The 12784-nt window shown below is 38.7% G+C and overlaps 1 pseudogene; it reads right to left on the bottom strand.

Moving 5' to 3' along the window:
* Positions 1–10528: 10528 nt before the first annotated feature.
* Positions 10529–11134, bottom strand: LOC102880243 (annotated as a pseudogene).
* Positions 11135–12784: the final 1650 nt, after the last annotated feature.

Genomic DNA, 12784 nt, shown 5'->3' with positions numbered 1-12784 from the left:
TGGTTTTGAGTAACACTCATAGTTGAATTTGGGGCCACAAGGAAACTTATGCTACATACTGACTGACTCTGGTTCTCATTCTTGTTTGTGGGATGAGCCAATGAAACCTTACCTTAGGCAAATCTCTTAACTAACTCATCCATGCTTTCATTTCCCAATTTCAAAATCCCTGCTTTTAAAATAGAGGGTTTGGACTATCTTGCTCACCATTTCCTATCTAAAATGTGACATTTCTGTTATTCCCTTTAAGGACAAGAATCATATGTTCTTCTTCAATATACTCTTCCATCCAAGTACAAAGCTGGACACAGCAGGCACAGACAGCCTACAGTGTGGCTGTATTCCAGGAAAGCCTAAGCCAGACTCCTCTAAGAAAATTCTTAGCCAGGACTTAGGGCTAGCAGTGATAAAGTTAGACCAGAGAGAACGCTGGCATCCTTTGACCTGTAACTACGATTGGTAACCAGTTACAGAATCTTCTAAACTGCTTACAGTGTCACTGTGGCTAGATTTCCAAGGTACTACTTCTAGTCCAGTCTAATCTTTAAATTCATGTTGAACAGGAGATGATGGTTAAAGCAAACACTTCCAGTACAACCTGGAACTAATGAAGAAGAGAATTGTGAAATCTCATACACATGTATATACGGTTTAAACCTGTACTGCGCAACTAGGTTTTAAGTTGCGGAGTCTACGACTGTTTTTGTTTGGAGAGGATGCCACGACTCTTTCAGTCCCGGCCTTAGAATAATAAGCAGATCTGAAGGTCGTAAGTGACAGCAGAGAGGATGATCATCTTATTTCCTCTGCTTCCTCCCTGGGGAAAGGCGAGAAGACTCCAGAGAAAAGAGAGATGGGAAGCAAAACTAGTGAATCCCAAGCCGGGAGGCGAGAGGATGGTAACAGATGTGGGAGCTCAGCTGCCAGCAAAAATCTGATGCCCTGGATTGTTCCGAGGAGAGCACGCAAGTCTTCCCAAATCTGGGCGCCCTAACATGATTGGGAAAGCCACACCCATCAGCCCACAGACGGCCAACACTGCTGCAGAACCAGTGAGACACCTTGGGGAGCTGCCCAAGTTTCTGGAACACCACTGCAAAAGCTGTCTTTTTCCCTAGTGGATGCTTGAACACCAGCATGAGGTGATCCAGAGTTGCCACCCAGAGATAATTTTTTTTTTTTTTTTTTTTAAAGACAAAGTTAATATCAGAAATTTCGTCCTAGGGCTAACAGCCAGCCAGTTCCTTCTCCCTGCAGGGCTGACTGAGCAAGCGCTTAGAGCTTTGATGTCAACAGAGGTAGGCAGGGCAGGCCCCAGTGGAAAACCGTGAAGTCAGCAGAGTTACCTCCAGCACTCCTCCCTTCCCCCTTGCTTCCCCTTTCTCCACCCATTTCCCCCCTCTCAACTTCCAGCTTCTCATTTCCCAGGGGACCCTGGAACATATGAAAACCCGCCATACTCAGATATGAGGGGGTCAGCTCATGGCTCCAGCTATCAAAGTCTGCTTTTTTCCCTAGTCTAAAACAAACAAAGGCCTGCATTCCATACATTTCCTAAGAGAAGAGAGTGAGTACAGAAACCTTGTCTTTTGTGCTCTCTCAGTTAGACCCCGAGAGTTTGAGGCCTCCAGTTTGAAGCTGTCTTCCTGCCTCCTGGGGTTTTTAAAAGATTCAAAAGTGCCTCAAATCAATACAGCTGCTTGGTTTACAGGCTCAAATTTAAACCACAAATTATAAAATGATAAATCTCTGCTCAAATCTCTTCCAGGAAAGACTATGTTGTCAAGATTAAGTTACAACCTCATGGACATATGAGTGAGTTTAGCTGCTGACTAACTCTCACACTCATTTTCCTGCTGGACGCGGTTTTTCTTCATGAACTTTCACTGTTTCTGAATACTTTAAACAAAGAAAATGACTGAAGGCAGGAAAAACATCGGGGACTTCTTAACCCATGGAGCGGTTTACATGCTTTGTTATGTAACAGCTCCTTTTGTTTTGTGAGAACCAAAGGAAGTTTAAGAAATATCTTTCTTCTTGAGCACTTACTGCCAGAGAACACTGAGAAATGGCTTCACATGGGCAGCTACACTCACTTCAAACTCTAGTTGGAGCATATAGTGTGTGGTAAATCAAAACTGTTTTAAGGAATTTGGGTCTTAGGGTATTTGTTCAGTGACTTGGGCGAGACTGCAACATGAATTACTGTATTTTTGTCCTCATGAAAATCAGTTCTCTTACAGGGTCTGGTCTAGTGACAGAGGACTGTGATGAGGAACTAGGCCACATGCATGCTTTTCTGTAATGATGCACCTCTCTGGCAGAGCTTTGGCAGGCAAAAGGAAGAAAGATGAAATACTTGTTTGAGACGCCTATCTTGCCTCCTTGCAGGATCTGTCATACTGACCTCATTTTGATCACCTGATGCCGTGGAAGGACTCAGTTGTCTATCACGTTGCTCCATCATAATGCCTTGGGTACACAACTATGACCCGGTTTTTCCTAGGCCACTCAAGTCTTAAGGACCATCAGACCATAATTACTTTAGCTCTTACCCCTAAATTCCTTCTTGTTTATTTTATACCTCAGACCCTTCAGTCTCTCTCTTTCGTGAGGCCCTGGGCTTTTTGTTTTCTGATGTCATTTCACATTATCACCCATGCCAGCCACTGCAAACCCTGCTCCGGCTCCTCTCGTCTCTGCTCTCCCTGAAGTCAGCCCTGCTGCCATTACTGCTGCTTTTTCTGGGATACTTCAAGTTGTGGAGAGAGTTCTTTTCCTGTGATTATAGCTCTTTCTTCCAAATTTGACTAGTCTGGCGTCTCTATGATTATAGCTCATTAGGACTCCTGAGGCTAGAAGGCACTTTTTTTTTTTTTTAATGCAGCCTTGTTTTTATTTTTTATAAATAACATGTATTATAACTTATTTTTGCACAGAAGTATAAAGACGAAAACAATAGCAGTCATTAATCCCACAGTCCAGATAACCCCTAATCGTATTTTAGAAAATAAAAAGTAATATATACACAGAAAGAAAATTAAAACAATTAAAAGAGATATGAGGTAAAATAAAAGTTTCCTCTTCTGTCCCTGAGTCCCTCTCCAAAATATAACTACTATTATTATTTTTTGTGTATCCTTGTTACTATGTATTTATGTAGATCCTTTAATAAAATTTTACATAAAAGAGATCTTACTATACCTATTTTGCATTTGCTTTTTTTACCTAAAATATTGTCTTAGAGATCTGTCCCCATGTGCATTGCAGATATACACCCTGCTTTTAATATCTGTGCAGTCTTTGTTAGAAGAGAATGTGCCTTTCAAATGAATAGTGTTCAGTTAATATAATTCCTGGCCCCTTTCTGTCCCTTTACTTTCTCTACTACCTGAGTCCAGAGTGACTTAGCTGACTAACAAGTTTGGAAGAATAACCTAAACATGCTAGGTTCAATTCTGCCCTTTCTTCTTAGGATTGAATTGCCTGAAGGAGGTGTGCTTCTGCTCCTCCAGAAGTGAGCATAACTGGTGAATGCCTGCCCAATTCTGGGTTTCAGTAGTGAGAAGCCTATTTGTCTCTCACTGCATGTGAGATAGTACATGGAACCACATCCAACTTTGCCTTTTATCGGGGGCATTTAGGCCTTCATCTGCCACTCCTTTATTTCTCAATCTGTTCAGAATCTGAGCAGGGAAGAAGGCTGCTGTTTATTGGTCCTACTCAGAGTTGCCAACCCTTGTTCCTTATTTGGATATATCAAAACTTATTTAATCACTTTATTAATGATGGATATTTAGGTGGTTCCAGTTTATTGCTTGAACAAACATCTCAATGAACATCATTATAAGCTGGGTGTACTTTTTGCCAGCACATCAATGGATAAATTCCTTATAATATAATTGCCGTATCATAGGTAGGTGCCTTTGTATCCTTAATAAAGGTGGGTGTAAAAGCCTACCCCCAATCTTAATGGGAGTTGGGAAGGGGGTGCCTAGACAATAAACTAATTGTTTTAATGGCAGTAATTCAGATTGATTTATTTCTTGCTGTGTGCCAGATTCTGTGCTAAGCACTTTATGTATACCAATGCTTTTTAATCCTCATATCAACCTTTTGAGATAGTGACAGTTATTATCTCCATTTTACAGTAGAGGAAACTGAGATCAAAACTGTTAAATAACTAGCCCAATGTCACAAAGCTAGTAACTAGTAGAGATGGAATTCAGGCCCAGGTTTGTGAGATTCCAGAGCCTGTATTCCTGACCACCCAACTAAAGGCGTTCCTCATGGCATAGAGTGGATAATAGGTTGGTCTAGCATTGGAAAATGTGCGAGGACCATGGGTTCAGGGTTCAGCTCACACATGTATACATATATAATACAGTGACTATGAGCGCAGAATCTATAGCCAGCCTCTCTGGGTTCAAATCCCACTTGGCCTCTTATCAACAGTGTGATACATACTTCAGTTTCCTCATCTACAAAAATGGAGATTTTTTTTAAAAAGAGAATCAAGTTATTTAATATTTGTAAAACCCTAAGAATACTGCCTGGCATAGAGTAAGTCCTTCATAATTATGTAAATAAAATAAATTCATTTATTTTACAATTATTTTTCTTTCCAAAAGCAATACATGAGTTCATATTCATGTAATTTAATAATTTATCTTAAATAATTCAAATAAAATACAAGTATATATAATAAAAAGTGAAAGCCTCCCTTAACCTTAAGCATCTGTCTCCTCTTCTGCAATTCAATCGCACTCCTCTCCTTAGGGGTTAATAGTTAGTGTCTACACTTCCAGACCTTTTTTTAAAATGTGTATTTATCTTTATATGTATGTAGTTTTATTTATTCACAACTAGGATTATACTACTAGGAGAAAAGTTTAACATCGTGATTAATAAATCTACATTGGAGCAAGACTATCTGAATTCAAGTCTCAGCTCATCTACCGACTGACTGGGTCACCTTAGACAAATTACCTGACTTCTCTTAGACTTGTTTTCCACAATGGGGAAAAAACTAGTACCCTCCTTGTTATGGAAATTAGATGAGTTAATATATGTAACGCTCTTAAAACAATGCCCGATACAAAGAAAATAGTAAGTGCTACTTCTCATAATTATTTCTACATATGTTGTACTGGGACTTGCTCTCTCCCTTAACAGCGTTTCTTAGGGATTATTCCTAATACATGCAGCAGTATGTATAGATATGCTTTTAAAAGTGACTAGTATGGTGTTTCATAGACCAACCACACTGCAGTTTATTTAGATGTGCCCCAATATGGGTTTATTCTATCATTTAACACTTTCTTATCTGAGGATACAGAGTTCTGGAGTCCATCAATACAAGCTTCACCACTTTATTTAACAATCACATATATCATTTACTGCAGGTTACACAATGTCCTAATGACCTTAAAAGTGTTAATTCATTTAATACTCATAATGACTCTATTAAAGTAAGGGCTATTTAACCTTCATATTATAGACAGGGAATCTGAGGCACAGCAAGGTTAAGTAACTTACCCAAGATAACATGGATAGAGAAGGAGGGCTGGGAGTTCAACCCAGGCAGTCTGCCTCCCAAGTCCATACTCTTAACTTTTCTGTACACACTCTTCACCTCTCTTATTTGTTCTATTGCATTGCTTATTGAAGTATACTTCAATAAGACCCTGAGCCCATCTTGTCACATTTTACACCTATATCGTGGGTGGGAACTCAGACTCTTTGCAATATACATAGGAATATACAAGTAATCTAAAGGGCAACATGATCTGCTAAACCAACCTCACTCCTTTAACTACTCAGAGCCAGCGTGCCTAAAGACTGTTCCTGACAATAGCCAGCCTGCTTTGAGAAACCCCTTCAAGTGATGATTTCAGCACTTGCCTTTAGAGGCTCTGGGTCTAGGCCATCAACTCTACCTCTCTGTGCCACACTATCCCTGAGAAAACTCGCAATGCATGTCAGCAGACAGCCTTAAAATAAACAAACATGTTTATGTTGTGCCAGGTTATGGAACAGTGCATATCTAATTAGGTGGTGGAAAACTCATGCAAATAATCTTCTATTTTTCTGGTTCCTGCTGTGTACGAGTCTTTCACAACTGACTTGGCCAACTCAAATTTCTAAAATGCTAAGGTTCAGAAAGTCTGGTCAAAAGTTTGCTAGTAAAATATGAAACCCTGCCTCTACCCTCCTTCACTGTCCCATCCCTACCTTCCAGCTACTTGGGCTTTTAGACATGTGTATACTAAATGCCTTTTTCTTTAAAGATATGGGTGAGATATTTCTTTTGGAGTATGTCCAAACAATCTGGCAAATCCACACTTGACATTCACCACAGGGAAGCATATTTAAAAAAAAAAAAAGAAGAAGAAGAAGAAGAAGAAAAGAAAAAAAAAGAAAAAAGAAATGAAACAGAGAAACAAGAAATTAAATTAGGGCAGACTGTGGGCCTACCCTCTTTAGAAATCTTTCCAAATGAAAGCCTTCATAAAACCGAATGGGTTTTTTAAATGTTTTACTTTGTTAGTAAGAGTTTAAGTTTTCATTAAAAAAGTTACTGCTCATTCTAACAATATACTAAAACTTGCATTTTTCCTTTTATAAATAAACTTCTATCTCTGAGTTTTGTCCTTATAGAAAAAAATACTTAAAGCCAGTTTGCTACCCATCGCGAAGTTTAAGTTTTGGCTCAAGAAGTTTCCTATCCTGTTCCAGCTGTGACATGTTGAAAGCAGAGTTGGCATTTATGCCCAACTTGCTATACTTTTTGAGCTTTTGCTGTAGCTCCAACTCTTTATAGTTTAAGAAATAGGGTGGAAGATAGGAAGGAAATGAGGGAGCTCTAGGTGGGAACAGAAAATAGAATCTTCTCAGGGACTTTTTCCTACTCCTACTCTTCACACCACCCAAGGGACAAAATGCCTTTACCACATGTCTAGTCTAACTCTTCTCACAGGGAGATAGTTGAGCAAGGACTGGACTGGGTTGGGATGGGACCATGGGCTTGTCTTAACTTTAATTAAAATTCAGAAAGCTGGAGATTTGATATAGGAAATTATATCCTGGCAGAATTGCTAAGATCAAAAACAAGTTGATTGAAAAAGAGGTGACTCACTTTTTTTCATGAAAAATATCTATCGCACACACAAAAAATCAATCCCCCTGCCCCGGTAGCATCTAGTGTGAACTGCTCTAACTTCTGGTTCCTGCCGAAGAAGTAGATCCAGCAGCCATGTTTTGTATCAGATGGTTCAGTTCTCTGATTTCTGATCTTCTCATGGCTGATTGGACCGGAGGTGGGTACCTGATTCCAGGGCAGTCAATCCATAGATTGACTAGATTCCCATGACCTGTAGCCAGTTTTCAAAAGATACACTAGGCCAATCAGAGTCTCTCTCTCAGAGACATGGCATGAAAGTAAAGAGAAAAGTTACCAGTTAGATAGTATTGGGACTGAAAGGAGTATGCCTGAACTGTATTTATAATGATGAAATACCATGAACACCTGTGAATTTCTATTGGTGGAGGTCTGTACAGTCACCTCAGACTGAGAACTAGATTTTAGCACTAGTTTCTCTGAAGCCAGCTCATTATGGTTCCTGTTCTTGGGTTTCCGAAAGCTTCCATTACCTTATCATGTGTTTTTCTTAAAATTCTTATGCTTGAGCTGAGTATAATGAATGCCTGATACTTGTAGCCAAAACAAAAAACGAAAACAAAAACCCGAAAGCATTATCAAATAGGCACGCTAAAATAGAGCCAAAATAAAGGGGACTGAGGAATCAGGAAAGTCTAAACCAGAAGCAACAGTGGTAGGTGACTTTGTTAAGGCTCTTGAGGTTGTAAATAATATTATTGAATTTAATTCAAGTTGACAGACTATGGACCTCACAGTTTAAAACTTATATGTTGTAATACAGACTAAGTAGACAGTCATCTACCCATTTTCTCTTCTTTCTGGGCATACAACTGGACTACATTTCCCAGTGTCCTTTGCAGTTCAGCATAGTCACATGATGAGTTATGGTTAGTGGAATGTGGGCAGAAAGGATGCATACTATTTCTAGGCCTGACCAATTAAAAAAACCTACTCTGCCTCCCTCCATCCTCTCCTTCTTCCTTTGACTGAGGACTTAGAGAATAGTTGAACCACTAGATGGAAGGAGCCTGGGTGCCTGATAAAAATCTGTGGAGCAGAGCATTTTCCCATCTCCACTGACCTACACTGAACTGTGTGATATGATTGAGAAATAAACTTAAACTACTGAAATTTGAGGATTGATTGTTATAACAATTTACCTACTCTGACTATATATGTCCTCTATACAAAAAGACTAACTCAGTTTGACTGGTGAGTCTCAATTCTGATTGGAATCTTTAGGTAAGAAAGTTGTATTGGCCCAAGATGAGTCAGGTAGTCTCCTAATTAGTCAACTCAAGCCAGTGCATGAGGTCACAGAATATAAACATAGTCCCCTGGGGGCCTATTCATGTAAGTAAGCAGTATTTCTTAGAGAAAAGATGTCTACATAGTGGTCAGTGTGAATTAGGGAGATGAATGTGCATGTCTAGAGAAGCTTTTTGTTTCTCCAACACATTCATTGATATACAGTCATGTTCTTCATATAGTCTTATGCTGCTTAATGACAGGGATATGCTCTGAGAAATGGGTCGTTAGGCGATTTTCTCATTGTGCGAACATCATAAAGTACACTTACACAAACCTAGATGGTAGAGTCTACTACACACCTAGGCTGTAGGGTACAGCCTGTCGCTTCTAGGCTACAAGCCTGTATTGCATGTCACTGTACGAAACAACACCAGATTAAATCAAGCACAAGAGAAAATGATGCGATCAATAGACTTAGTAAACATGAGATATATGAGGCTGCTGGTGGCAAAATAGCACACTGTTCTACAGTAAACATTTTTTATAAGTAGAAAGAGTACATTCTAAAATAACAAAATAAGTACAGTATAGTAAATGTGTAAACCAATAACAGTCATTTATTATTATTGTCAAGTTTTATGTGCTATTCGTAATTGTATGTGCTATACTTTTACACAGTATATATAAATGCAGCACAGTGAGTTTGTTTACACCAGAATCACCACAAACACATGAGTAATGCATTGTGCTGTGAAGTTAACATAACTATGGTGTCTTTAAACAATAAGAATTTTTCGGCTCCATCATTATCCTGTGGGACCACTGTCATATATGCGTCTATCATTGACCAAAATGTTGTTATGCAGTGCACAGCTGCAGAACACAGATGTGGATGTGGATATAAACAATATATAGATATAGAAATTCTAGTTCCTAATTCTAAAGGTAAAGTTCCTTTTAGGCAATTCGAAAAATACGGGAAAAAAAAAAAGTCACCATTTTGCAGTACTTTCCTCCTTTCTTTACTTTCCATTTCTTTTCTTCTTCCCATCCTGTGAGGCAGTATAATGTTGTAGCTGAGAGTGGTTATCTCTGTAGAATGAGACTACCTGGCTATAGCCTTTTTTGACCACTTTCTGGCTTTGTGACTTTGGGCAAATTATTTAACTGCTCTCTGTCTTAATTTCCCCATTCATATGGAGATATTAATGATAGCACTTATGGTAGAGGAGTTTTATGAAGATTAATGTAATGTAAGTTCAGTATTTGGTACATAGTGAGAACTTATTAACTATTTGTTCCTATGTATCTGAAATCGCATTCCAAATTTTTTGAATTTTTTTCTCAAATGTTCTAAGGATAGAAGGTGGATTTTGCCTTTATGTTCTTTTTATGTTCTAGAGGATCCAAAAAAAAGTGGCAACCAGTTGTTTTGGGGGACATCCTGAACTTGTGGGGGAATCCAAATACAGATGTTTTAGATGGAGATGCTGAGGTTTCTGTTAATAATGCAAAGAGCCATTTTTATTGGGGGCAGATATACCTCTGTCCAGATTGTTGCAACATCTCGTTTCTTCTGTCGATGGTCAGAAATAAGTTAGGGGCCCAGGACTACTAGGGGAGACTCCCATCCAGGAGAGTGGGGCGATGCTGAAAGCTAAGGAAGAGAGGCTGCCAGGCAGGAGTTCCAAGCTCCTGGAAAGAGACATATGGGGGAACTTTAGGGGCAATGATATCTGATATACACTTTTTAAAAAATATACATAATTTTATTACAACATTTAAAAATACAAAATTCTAAAAAAAAACAAACACAAGATTTACTATTGATACTAATTCCTGTGAGTTTGCTGTGCTACCATACACAAGTCAACAAGTGAAAGAAATCATTATTTAGAAATATTTAACATCAGAAGCCTTAAAATCTAACTGTATGTAGTAGCCCCTTAAAAAGCTATAACCAGTATTTTCTCTACAAAGAATCTTATCAGCTATACAAAAACCTGTATAGTTTTTATACTGAGGCTAATATTGAGCTGCACTTGAATTCACATTCTTAGCAAAACAATTGCCTGAGCCCACGTTCACACTTCACACACATTACAGGATAACCATTTATTCTTCATCTCCATCTTTCTCCTCCTCCTCATCTTATTCTTCTTCCTCCTCATCATCTGGTTCATTCTTCTTCTTGGAGCCTGTTGGCCTGCCAGGGCCCTTCTTTCCCACTTCACTTTTGCCCTTTGCACAGTAAGCGGCAATATCCTTCTCATATTTCCCCTTTAGCTTAGCTGCTTTCTGTTCATATGACTGCTTATCTTTGGCTGACGGTTTACCCAGTTTTTTGCAGTATCCCCAGTGGATAAGCAAGGTGCTCGCTTTTGATCTTTGGGCAATGTTCAGAGCAAAACAGGAAGAAGGCAGATAGAGCCCTTTTAGAAACATTGGGATCTTTTTTCTTTCCTTTCTTATCACCTTTGGGAGGAACATAATTTTTTATCTCCCTGTAATAACGAGCTTTGTCACTTTTTGCCATATCTTCGAACTTGAACTTTTCCTTTGTAGACATGGTCTTCTATCACTCCAAACATGTATTGGAGAATTTGGCAAAATTGATGGAAGAGTCTGGGTGTTTCTTCTCATGCTCTTCCTGGTAGGTTTGCACAGAGAAGGCATACGAAGACATCTTGCCCTCAGCTTGCTGGCGTCTCCTTTACTCATGGTGACAGACGGTGTCTACTCCTCAGAGCTCCACAGAGCTGCTTCCTTGACAGAGCTCCAGTGTGAACTGGTTTCTCTGATACCCACTTTTACGTTTCCTTTTTCTGCACTATAATTTTCTTATGTAATCCTCAAGACTTCATAAAGTTTGTTAAAATTGCAGCCTTATGTAAACTGCTCTTGGGAAATAGAATGCTTCACATTTCATGTTAGGTAGTTATTAGAGTGACAGCCAGCTGGAAAAGCTGTTATGAGATAGCTAGAGGTAATTGGGAGAGAGTTCTGGAGCAGGCCTGCTGACTGTAAGGTGACACTGGAAACCAAGATGGATTGAAGAATATGTAAACACTTGCTGGAGGTGTTCAGAATACCTGAAAAGAAGATAGACCTTCTTGTGGTCATACAAAATAGAGAATAGAGTTATAGAATATGAAAAGAATGTTATCCAGTAAGGCTGGAAAATCTGGAGTCTCTTAGGTAGATAGATAGATAGATAGATAGATAGATAGATAGATAGATAGATAGTTGTAGATATATAGTTCTATCTATATCTATATCTATTTATGTCTATATCTAGATTTCTCCTGCTATCCAAAAGTAGAATATTTCTATGAAACCTTTTGTAAGCTAAAATGGCATAAAGCAAATAGGCAATTATCACTAATTTATATGGAAAAATTTTTTAGCATTCCCAGACCCAAAAAATAACCTACCAAATTATACCAAACACGCTTAATTATGTCCAGTTTTACGCTATGAGTGACACTCTTAAGAGCTGTCTTAGGCTTTTATGATACCTTAGGACACATCTTGCTAATAGATGCACAAAATAAATCAAGACAAAGCACAGATGCTCACAGACTTGGTAGGGTCGCATTCTGGGCCTCTCCGACCCCACGAGCCATTCCATGACTGTGGCACTCGATGCTGCGATGCGGAGTGTAGTTCCCACAGAAGGAAGCCGGTGGAGTTACTCTCACACTCGCACATGCATGCGTGCTGCCTCTGTAACAGCTCACTGCCAAACAAATGCTGAAAGCTGTTAGCACTTTTCATCTTTTTTTCAAAAATCCTCTTTGGATTTCTTTTGGTTACTGAAAACTGGTACTAATGTAGCTCTTAGGTAAAAGAAAAGTGGTGAATACACATGTATTTACACAAATGTGTGTTGTGTGTGTATGTGTCTATAGAATATACATCAACATTGGATTTATAATATATATGTTTTCACTTATCTTTATATCACGTATCTTTCTTAATATCCTTCCGTATTATTCAAGGACATAACAAGTATATAATGAATAATGGCCTCTTAGTACCCTATCGTGTGATTATGCTATGATTTATTTAACAAATTCCAATTATTGGACTTTTTTTTTTGGTTTTTCACTTTTGTAAATAGCAATGAACATTCTTAAATATTCTTCGAATATTATAAATTATTTCTCAACATAAGTGTTCAGAAGAGTATGTTCTCTGGCAAATGGTATGAACGATTTTAGCTATTTTTTATATAGATTAACAAACTGCCTGCTGGAAAGATCATACCCAGAAAAACTCCGTGACCACTGTGGCCACCGTCCTCCCAGAACTGGATGAGTGTTCATTTCACCCCATCTTCACGGGGTAACTTGCATATTTGGAGGGTGA

This window comes from Pteropus alecto, unplaced genomic scaffold, assembly GCF_000325575.1.
Source record: "Pteropus alecto unplaced genomic scaffold, ASM32557v1 scaffold131, whole genome shotgun sequence".
NCBI classification, from domain to species: domain Eukaryota; kingdom Metazoa; phylum Chordata; class Mammalia; order Chiroptera; family Pteropodidae; genus Pteropus; species Pteropus alecto.
The sequence above is the reverse complement of the archived record's forward strand: the minus strand, read 5'-3'. Positions and strand labels throughout refer to the sequence as shown.